The sequence below is a fragment of the Bos grunniens genome, chromosome 21, assembly GCF_055505025.1.
Source record: "Bos grunniens cultivar Pamir isolate PY7600 chromosome 21, Bosgru_T2T1.0, whole genome shotgun sequence".
Classification (NCBI taxonomy): domain Eukaryota; kingdom Metazoa; phylum Chordata; class Mammalia; order Artiodactyla; family Bovidae; genus Bos; species Bos grunniens.
The window spans coordinates 59,937,116-59,947,278 of NC_141185.1; the positions used below are offsets into that span (position 1 = coordinate 59,937,116).

Consider the following 10,163-nt stretch of genomic DNA (forward strand, 5'->3'; position numbering starts at 1 on the left):
AGGATGCTAAGGACAGGTGGAAAAATCTGACAGATGAAGTCAGATCTCAAGTTACCTTCTTCTCTTTAACACTACAGTTTCCCAGAGCTTTACACATGTAATAGAAGTTGATAATAATTTTCACAATTTTTTAATAGAAAAATATATTGGGGGGGTCTATAAGCTATAAAACAAAATTTTTAAAGTTTGTAAATGATCAGTCTTCTCCAGGTAAATAAACATGGAGATGCTGGTCTATTCTTTAGATAAGATCACGTTTCAATCCCCAGGATCCCTGTTATTCAATTGGATTTACCTTTGCTTAATTTGTAAGCAGCTCTGATCCCAAGTACAACTGCCTTCAGAAGAGGAACCTTATCTTTGATGTTCTAACTTTCAAAAAATGCCAATTACTGGTGCCTCAAGCCTGGAGTGCAGTCATGGGACAACCAGTTCCTTCTACAAATCATGTCCACTTATCTCTGTGGGCTAAGACCATCCTTTTCATCTGCTTGTCATATCTGGTTTTGGTGGAACTCATTTGCAACCCTCATACATAAAATATTCCCTAAATACCAACTAAATCAATACAAATCCATCAACAGGCTATGCTTGTAAATAAACTATCAACTGATGCTTGTATAGCACACCCCGCTTCCCAAGTTCTTGCACGTAAACCATCTCACTTGATCATCATGAGAGCTCTGGAAGGCAGGAAGGACAGATAAGAGTATTACTTCTCTCCTGTCAAAACTAATGAAACAGAGACTCAGTGATCTGCTCAAACTGATGACTACTGTGAGTTTTTGGAGTCCAGACCTCAGGTTTTTCTCACTACATCTTGCATCTGAATTTGGGTGAAGGCTGTAGTGTTCACTGGAAGGTTCTAGAAAAAACTCAGGAGTCAAATGAACAAGGGTTTTAAGACTGACCGCTGATTGTTAGTTGTATGACTTTGGGCAAGTTTCTTTATCATTTAGCCTCAAATTATTCAACTGTATTGTTTTAACCATTGCATACCTCATAGGATTCTTGTGATAGAATAATACATGGACAGTGCTTAGCAAAGGCTCTGTATGTAAATTCATGCTTCAATAGTCTAGGTATTGTTCTCATCATATATCTCTAAGCACTTACTTAACCTTCATTCACAAAGAGAAATAAAGATTTGAATCATTCATGTGGATTGCTCCACGCTTATGTCTCTATTAACTACATCTTTTAGGTATGGGTAAAACGTGAGAGCAAATTGTCTGAATCAGTCTTTTACCTCACCATGCTTGCATCTAATTGCTTGATCTATCTTTTTTGCATTTCTGATCATCCACTATAAAGCCAAGTGTTTGTTATTTGTACTCAATAGATTATAAGGTTAATACTATCCTGCATATTCTAGGAGATAAGTATAAATTCTGCAATATGATTAAACAATTTAGACTAACGTAAACAACACTACCACCCATTGGAGTTCTGTTTTTCAGACTAAACAAACCTCAAAGAAAGTTATTTCTCCCCTGTTACTTTGTTGTGAACTTTTCCCAATTCAGGCTGCATTATAGATTTTCCCAGTGTTTGTTTTATAAAAGGTAGGCCAATTATTTCCATGAAGCCCCAGCATGGTTCTTCTGTAACACTGGCTTTGAATATGATAGCCAAAACATCCATTTCTTTTGAGCAGAGCCTCATCAGTGAGTGATTTTGTAGAGTAAATGCAAAGGGAAATAGGAAGCATGTTCCTGAAAAGGGGCAGGCTTTCCTGTTGGTCTTGATGCTTTCTGTGGCCTCAGTGTGTCAGAACTGGAGCTCAGCGACGAGGAGCACTGCTCCATGGCGGATCCAACTATCTGCCAAGGTGAGTTTCTAGTGTAATGGTGGAGGCAGAGAGTCAGCAGAAAATAAGAAGTGGTGACTAAAAGAGGGGGGCTATGAGCATGTGGACGGGAGCACCGAGCATAGACTTGGCATGGGGGCGATTCTCCAGGATGATGACATCCAAGGAGAGGGCTGGAGGATGAGTGTGAATCAGCCACATCAGGATTTGGTGGGGGAGAAAAGAGGCAACTATTCTGGGCTCAGAGGAGATGCAAGGACTGTGAGGAGTGAGCAAATTTAGCAGGATTAAGGAGCTCAGAATTTAAGGAGCAAGCCGGCTTCCATGGTGGCTCAGAGGGTAAAGCATCTGCCTGCAATGCAGGAGACCCAGGTTCAATCCCAGTGTCAGGAAGATCCTCCGGAGAAGGGGATGGCAACCCATTCCAGTATTCTTGCCTGGAGAATTCCATAGACAGAGGAGCTTGGCAAGCTACGGTCCATGGTGTCACAAAGAGTCAGACATGACTGAGTGATTGATACTTTCACTTTTCACACTGGCAGGAGAGAAGGCAGAAAAAAGGGTAGGGACCAGAATGAGGAGAGAGTGTAACCTTGGAAATTTCTCCCATTCCTACACCCAACTCCACAAAGGAAGAAATGACCTCTGATGTCCCATTCTCTCCCAGGGGAAAGATTAGTGAAGTCAAAGTCGCTCAGTCATGTCCGACTCTTTGCGACCCCATGGACCATAGTCCATGGAATTCTCTAGGCCAGAATACTGGAGTGGGCAGCCTTTCCCTTCTCCAGGGGATCTTCCCAACCCAGGGATCAAACCCTGGTCTCCCACATGGCAGGCGGATTCTTTTCTCAGCTGAGCCAAAGGGGAAACAGGGGAAAGATGATTCCCTTTAAAGCCCAGATTTTCAAGGGATTGAAAGAAAATGACAATGACTGGGCACTCTGATATACCAGGCACAGTTTTAGTTACTTTGCATCGATTTAAACAATCCTGTGGCATAGGCACTACTGTTGTACCCGTGTTACAGAGAAGGATATTGAGACAAGGGGAGGGATATGATCTGCCCAAGGCACTCAGCGGATGGCTTCCTTGGGACTGAAACTGAGCGAGGCTGGCTCTAGGGAATGTCCCCTCCACAAGGAGTGCTTGTAGCAGGAAGCTGTCCCGTGAGCCGATTCAGGAATTCCTCTAGAGCTTCCGACAGTGCCACGGCAACTATAGAAAACGCTCCTGAAATTCATATATGGCATTTACTCTTTCATTGTTGAAACTTTGGGGCAGGATAATGTTTTAATAAGACATAGTTATGAAAATAATGATGTTCTTAAGCTCAACTTATAACTGCCATTGCAAGTTACGGAGGTTTATCATGAAAGAACTTCCAGACACCTTTTATCTTTACTTCTTTTTTTTTTTTTTTTTAACATGAGTAATGAAACTAGACAGGTCACTGTCCGTTAAAGTCAGTAACATTTCCTGGTTTCCAGGAGGTGACAACAATGACTTTTCTTTGCCTTTTCAGCACGGCTACATTTTGTTGAAATTCAAGATCTGCTTTTAGTATGACTTATTCAGGATTTTATTTTACTTTGCAATTTTTATCACAATTTCACTCTCTCTCTCTCTCTTTTTTTTTTTTGTAGATTGTATTACACTCTTTTGTCCCCAAATGAAAATGCAGGCTCCAGCCATACTTCCAACGATGGTTTTTTGGGTGTCTTGTTCAGAAGTTCATATGTTAGGGTGAATACGACTTTTGATACATGGGTTGTAGCAAAATGTGAAATTCTAGAAAATACATTACAATTTCAAGAAAAAAAAGTTAAAAAAGTGGAGCAAATTCCATAAAAAAAGAAGCTAATTTTAAACTGAGATGCCTTTATCCAGGGGTTTGTTACTGATCTGCTACAGGACAACCTCAGAATTAACATTGCCTTGCTAACATTTCTAGTGTATGTATAACTTCTGACTAAACTCTATGCTCTATTGGGAAAAAGAAAGTCATGCTTGCTAACTGTTTTCAAACTTAGCAGATTTACTCTGAGAGTACTAGTCAAGCAAATCAGATTCAAAAACAAAAGCATCATGTCATATTTATAGTATCACAAAAATGTTTTTATGAAAAATATTTTAGGAATATCTATAATTATTTCCTGGAATAGTTTTTTTCTTTTTCATTGTTTAATTTTTGGTCCCTGTCAACAAACATTTGTCATATTAGATCAGGTCATTTGAGCTTTGCATCCTATTTCGACATTTCTTCTAGGACATGTGAGCATGGGCAAACAGTTTTTAATTATCCTGATCAAGTGTGGGGGACATCTTTTTGCTGACCCCACTTGTAATCAACTGTGATCTTCCAGAAGCAGGTGAATTGATTGCTTTTATCTTCCCCAACTAGTCAGAAGAGTGGGTCATATATTATTCTACCCTTTGGAAAAATGCAACCCAGTGATTGATTTTATGACTGCCGCTGGCAGCAAATTCCTCAGAATGAATTCTACTAGGTGAAGAAGTATTTCCTCTAACTTGCTTTAAATTTCCTTAGCATTAACTTCTCCGAGTGGCGCAGTCTCTTATGGGACAATGTAATAAGGATCTATCAGTTTTACTGCCCAGTACCTATCTTTAATGCCTAAGTAAATCTCTCTTATTTTCTAGCCCTGACTCTGTAATTGTAACTTTCGAAATCTCTCGTCATGGGTGAATCTACCCTGCACTCAATTTCTTGCCCTGCTCTGGAGCACTGCCATCCCTGAACTACATACTTGCAGGTGAGAAAGTGAGAAATAGAGACAATGACGCAGATGAACATGTATGACTCTCCTCCATAATGCTGTGGTACTGTGCTCTTTCATATCTATCTTCTCTGCACACAAAAAAAGGGAAATTCATGGAAGACAACAAAAAGTTGCTTTGAAAAATTTTTATCTAGTTCATATCCACATACAGTGCAATATTCTCTTTTATAGCATTATACACCCTGGGATTTTTTTTTATCCTATAAAGAATGATCTAAAGGGGCTTCGACACATCTTTGTTCTAATTTCTACATCCCATGGCGGCGGGGGGGGGGGGGGGGGGGGGTCAAGCCTTCTTTTTATTTAAAACACTAGGCATCTATTTCTTTAAATAAATGGAGATTTCAAGTATTAGTCACTTGTGAAATCAAATGATAATACAATATCTAACTATTCAAACTCCACATTTTTCTCTAGATTTTTGCCAGGATACACCTCATCTTCACCTGCACCCCCAAATAATATTATTTCTAGTGTCTTAGTTTTGTAATGCCACTATCAAATTGGACTTATCTGATGACAAGAAAACTTGTGTAAGACTTTCAAACCTTAAGTGAAAAAACTGTATCTTAACAAAATATATTTTGTCATTTATTTACTGAGGTGTATATGAGAGAGACAAGATGCTTTGTGCTTGTTGAATAAATTGGCTTTGAAATTGTATATTTAGATCATGGAGGCAGGACCCAGAAGGACCAAAAAAAACCCCACATCAAATTGGAGTATATACTGAGGCAAGGATGATTTTACTTTTGCTTTACTTAATGGTGTTTCCATGATGAGAATATGACAGAGGAGGAAGAGGAAAAAGAGAATGGGGGAGGCTGTTAGCAGGAGATATGACAAACCAGGAATGCCCCTGCAGTGGTGCTGTTTTGCCCCTTCTCTCACATTCTTCCCTCCCTCCTTCCTTCCTTCCCTCTCTTTGTCTCTCTCTCTCTTCCTATCGTCTCTCTCTTTTATTTCCATCAAAGATTATTGAGCACCTACCACATGTACTCATGGGCCTGGGTTCTGGGATACAATAGTAAAACAGAAATAGTGTCTGAACTCAGAGCAGGAAAACTGCACTCAAGAAGCAATTGCATGAAGTGCCTGAGAGGTCATCGTCCAGGAATCGGGAGCATGGGTAAAGAGCCACTGTCCGAGACGTGAAGACTTGCTCTGGGGAGCTGTGTTCAAACTGATGCTCAAGGGATGCGCAGGAGCAAGCCTGAAGAAGATGGTGTTAGGAAGAGAAAAGGTCATCTGTAAAACAGACGGAGCTCGTGGCAGACAAGCTGAGGGAAGTCCGGGTGGGCAGGAGGGCTGGGTTGCTGCAGGGCAGGGTTCCAGGGAAGAGTTCACTGGTGAAGAAGGACACCAGGGCTCGGGGGAGGGGGGCCAGCTACTGCTTTGGAAACAAAACTAAAAACAGTACCTGGGAAGCTATTTGGGGAAAAGAAAGTGTTCTTTCCCCTAAATCTCATCAAGATTAGTTTGAGTTCAAATAATTACAATAAAGTCTTTGAAGTAGCTTTGGAACTTCAGAAAAGAGGACATTAGAGATTCAAGAATATACCAAACATTTATATCCATGCATCCCCCTCCCTAGAAAGGGACCACAATATGGGGTATGGGGAGCCTGGCAGACTAGCTGGGTGTAATGGCCTTTACTCTCTCTGGAAACTAACAGAGGCTCACCTGGGGCAGAGAGATTTTTTTTTTTTTTCTTTAAGAGCACTCCTTTCAGCATCAGGCACATACAGCTGAGAGATACCACAGAAAACACCTCTCCAGGTATGTAGTACTTTTCATTCTAACTTGCAAACTTTTTTTTTTTTGCTGGTAAAAGCCACTACTGTCATAAAAATTGATGTTTTTGCTTTCCTACGCAGGGGGAGTATCAGTCTGTTGATGAGTGGAAATTAACGATCAGAGTCAGGAGCACATTTGAGTCATCTCTAATGAGGCGGATGAGCCTAGAGCCTATCATACAGGGTGATGTTAAGTCAGAAAGAGAAAGAGCAATATTGTATATTAACACATATCTATGAAACACATCTAGAAAGATGGCACTGATGATCCAACTTGCAAGGCAGCAATGGAGATGCAGACATAAAGGACAGATTTTTGGACACAGTGGGGGAGGGGGAGGGTGGGATGATTTGCGAGAGCAGCACTGAAATGTATGCATGACTATATGTAAAATAGAGAGCCAGTGGGAGTTTGCTGGGAGCCCAAAGCCCGTGCTCCGTGACAACCTAGAGGCATGGGGTGGGGAGGGAGGTGGGAGGGAGGCTCCAGAGGGGCGGGAACATGTGCACACCTATGGCTGGTTCATGTTGACATGGGGCAGAAGCCATGGCAGTATTGTAATCATCCTCCAATTAAAGATAAAGTTTAAAAGATAAAGGTCAGAGTCAAGATCCCCCTGCCCATCCTCCTACTGGTGCAGAAAATAATTGCCCTGACTGCACCTGAAGACTAAAGGCCCTGTGCACCTCCATCCGTCCATCCATGTCTCCATGACTGACAGGAGACAAGGGCCATTCAGCTGCAAGGAAAAAGACACCTTGCTAGACTGGGCCTCCTGGGAGCCCAGCACAGTTCTGCCACATGGAGTTGTGACTTGCTGGACATCAGGAAGGCCATCTGAGCCCCCATCCTCTTCCACATACTCTTCACGAATGAGCTCAACATCTCGGTTTACCGACCTGCTTATCTACCTTAGTCGATGCCCTGATTTTGTTTTTGTTTGGCCTAATGAAGGCAAGTGGTTAGGAGAGATATCTAAGATATAGGTTCTAGTCTGCTGATGTAAGACTATATTCTGAAATTTGGTTTGGAGAGTCAATGTAGGGTCCTAGACCACCATTCAGTTTCTGACCTTAATATGCTTTTATACCAAAAATATTAAACATTGATGCAGAAGTTATATGCCAAATCATTAAAGAGGCATGACTCATCCATGTTCTCACTGAAGCTGACAAATACTTTGGGTACAGAGACAAGCAGAATGGGACCAGGATCAACCATGGTCCTAAATGGGATCAACCATGTTTTAGGTTGATACAGTGTTTAAACATTTGGAACCCTGTTTTCCTCAAAGGATATTTAGGGAAAAAACCTCTTTCGCTTAGACATATTTAATGCAGTTAGTTGATATTTAAATTTTAACTTACAAGGGATTTTAAACTGAAATTTTAAATAAATAAAACTGAAATTGTTTTATACTATACTAATACTAGCTATAATACTCTACTATACTTATGATTCTAATACTATACTAATGGGCTTCCCTGGTGACTCAAATGGTAAAGAATCTGCCTGCAATGCAGGAGATCCAGGTTTGATCTCTGGGTTGGGAAGATCCCCTGGAGAAGGGAACAGCAACCCACCGCAGTATTCTTGCCTGGAGAATTCCATGGACAGAGGAGCCTGGGCGGGGGCAGGGGAGGGTGTTCAGTCCATGGGGTCGCAAAGAGTCAGACAAGACTGAGCGACTAACACTTTCACTTTTCATACTAATACTATATCTATATCTATCTATCTACCTATATTTGGGGGAGAAGGAGAATAGGGGTCAGGATTATGTGTGTGTTAATTCAGATTCAAAGAGGCTAATCTGATATTTTGAAAGACTATGTCCAATTTCATCACTAACTGGACAGGCACATTTGTTAAATACCCCTTTGTGAGGCAGGAACATTACTATGTCCCCTGGATCCCAGAACACTCCTAGAACTTTTTCCTGAATCTTCTATAGAGAAGGAACTCAAAACACACTTGCTGAACTGAATTAAATAATGGAGCAGCAGAGCTGGTGGCATCTAAGGATGCTGAAATGCTCAGCTTGTGAGTCCACGCCTGAACCCTGCTACTACTAACTTCTTTCCTGCCTGTTTCCTGTTCCAGATAGAAAGGTGTCCATAACTGGGGTAGTTGACTCAAAATAGCAATGATGACAACAATAGTGTGGTAACGACCTAGATTGAGCACTCACTATGCATCAGAGACCTGGCCACCCACTGTGATTTTCTGTGATCCTTACAGCAGCTGGAGGAGGTACGTTGCTATTGTTATTTCTGTTTCACAACCAAGAAAGCCCAGGCTTAGAGAGGAACTGCTCAGTGTCATGGGACTAGTGCGGGGTGGAGTCAGAACTTCAAGTTGCTTTCTATGGTCTGATTCTTGATACCATGCTGTTAATCATTTCCCAAACTCACCAGGCCAGACCTTAAAGCACAGAAGGTTCTAGAAAATCTAGAAAGATTTCCCTGCACCTCAGAACAGCCAAAGCAAATTCAGAGTGGGAGACCTTTCCTTGTGGCCAATTCTTTCCTTCTTTCCTTTGTTCTTCCTTTTCCTCATGACTCTATTAAGCTCTACCAGGCGCTGCAAGACACTTGAGTGGGTGTGGGAGGGCCGATTGAGAAAGACTGCTCGTTCTGATCTTCTGCCCTCTTCCTGTTCTTCCCACAGGACTGATGGGCTAAACAGACTTAATGCTTGGCTGTCAGCATCCCTGTGGAAGACTCCAGCAGACCCACATGTCCTACGGTTCAACTTTTCAAACCTACCTCTTTGTAATTCCTAAGTAGGAGTCTGAGCTCTGTTGTCATATTTCAGTTTTACAGTTACTCTGAAATATTTTGATCCAAATATGCCCTTAGTGTCATGCTTTATTAATGCGATATGACTCATATTAGTGACTGCTTGTTCTTGAGCCATATGCCCTGAATAAGTTATTGGGTTTCATTGTTTACCCTAAGTTTAAAAAAAAATTCCATGCGCTCTGACCTCGTGACACCTAAACCCTGCTCATGCAGTTAAAACAGGAAAACTAGTTATCTGATATCATGAAGGCAAATCAGCTTGTAGAAGCCCTCAGATGTTTCCATTCCCACTGGTGGGAGGGCATTGTGGGAGCCATGGATTATTCATCAAGAAAGCACAGGAGAGAATTTCTTTTTTGTTTGTTGATTTCCAAAGTAAACCCAAGTATAAAGAGATACAGCTACTGTGCCTTTATTTTTCATTGTTAGCACATATCATTATGTCATCCTGGAAGAACTGCCCAAAGAAATAGAAAAAAGAAATTACCACGTGGATTGCTGAACGGCTCTCCTCCTGCCTGCCTGCAGAATTGTCTGAGAAAGGAAAATACACACGCATTAGTCAGGCCCTCGGGGTTACAAGGCTTCTCACCAGCAGCAGTGCCAGGTTAGCCCGGGAGTCTGCGGAGCAGGCTTTGGCAGGCCACCAGAGAGAGGGCATTTCATAATCAAGAACTTACCCGAGAGGGTTCTGAGCCAACAAGACAGCGTTGGGAGTCAAGGGCTAAGGAAGAACGAGCGGATTTATTCTGTGGACCAAAACCTCTGCACTTAAAGACATTTCCTTTCTAGTTTTGATTTCCTTGTATTTTAGCTGCTGCACATTTTTTTTCGCTCACCATATTTCACAATATATCAACTGTTCTGTCTTTGCTGGACCTGGCTGAAGTGTTACACAAATCGTCACTACAGAATATACTGGCTATACACTGGGTGATGGTGGTAGTGATGGAA

At 41.7% G+C, this 10,163-nt stretch overlaps 1 long non-coding RNA gene across 12 annotated transcripts in view; it reads left to right on the forward strand.

Annotated features, from left to right (window-relative positions):
- LOC147349794 (uncharacterized) overlaps positions 1–9,605 on the forward strand; it is a 37,720-nt gene extending 28,115 nt beyond the window's left edge. For 2 of the 12 annotated variants that reach the window (XR_015150573.1, XR_015150579.1), the window contains exons 2-5: positions 4,472–4,584; positions 6,330–6,390; positions 8,509–8,658; positions 9,076–9,605. This is a non-coding gene — a long non-coding RNA (uncharacterized LOC147349794). The remainder of the gene's footprint in view (positions 1–4,471; positions 4,585–6,329; positions 6,391–8,508; positions 8,659–9,075) is intronic. The other 10 variants (XR_015150572.1, XR_015150578.1, XR_015150575.1 and 7 more) reach the window with 7 other exon arrangements.
- The last annotated feature ends 558 nt before the right edge of the window (positions 9,606–10,163 follow it).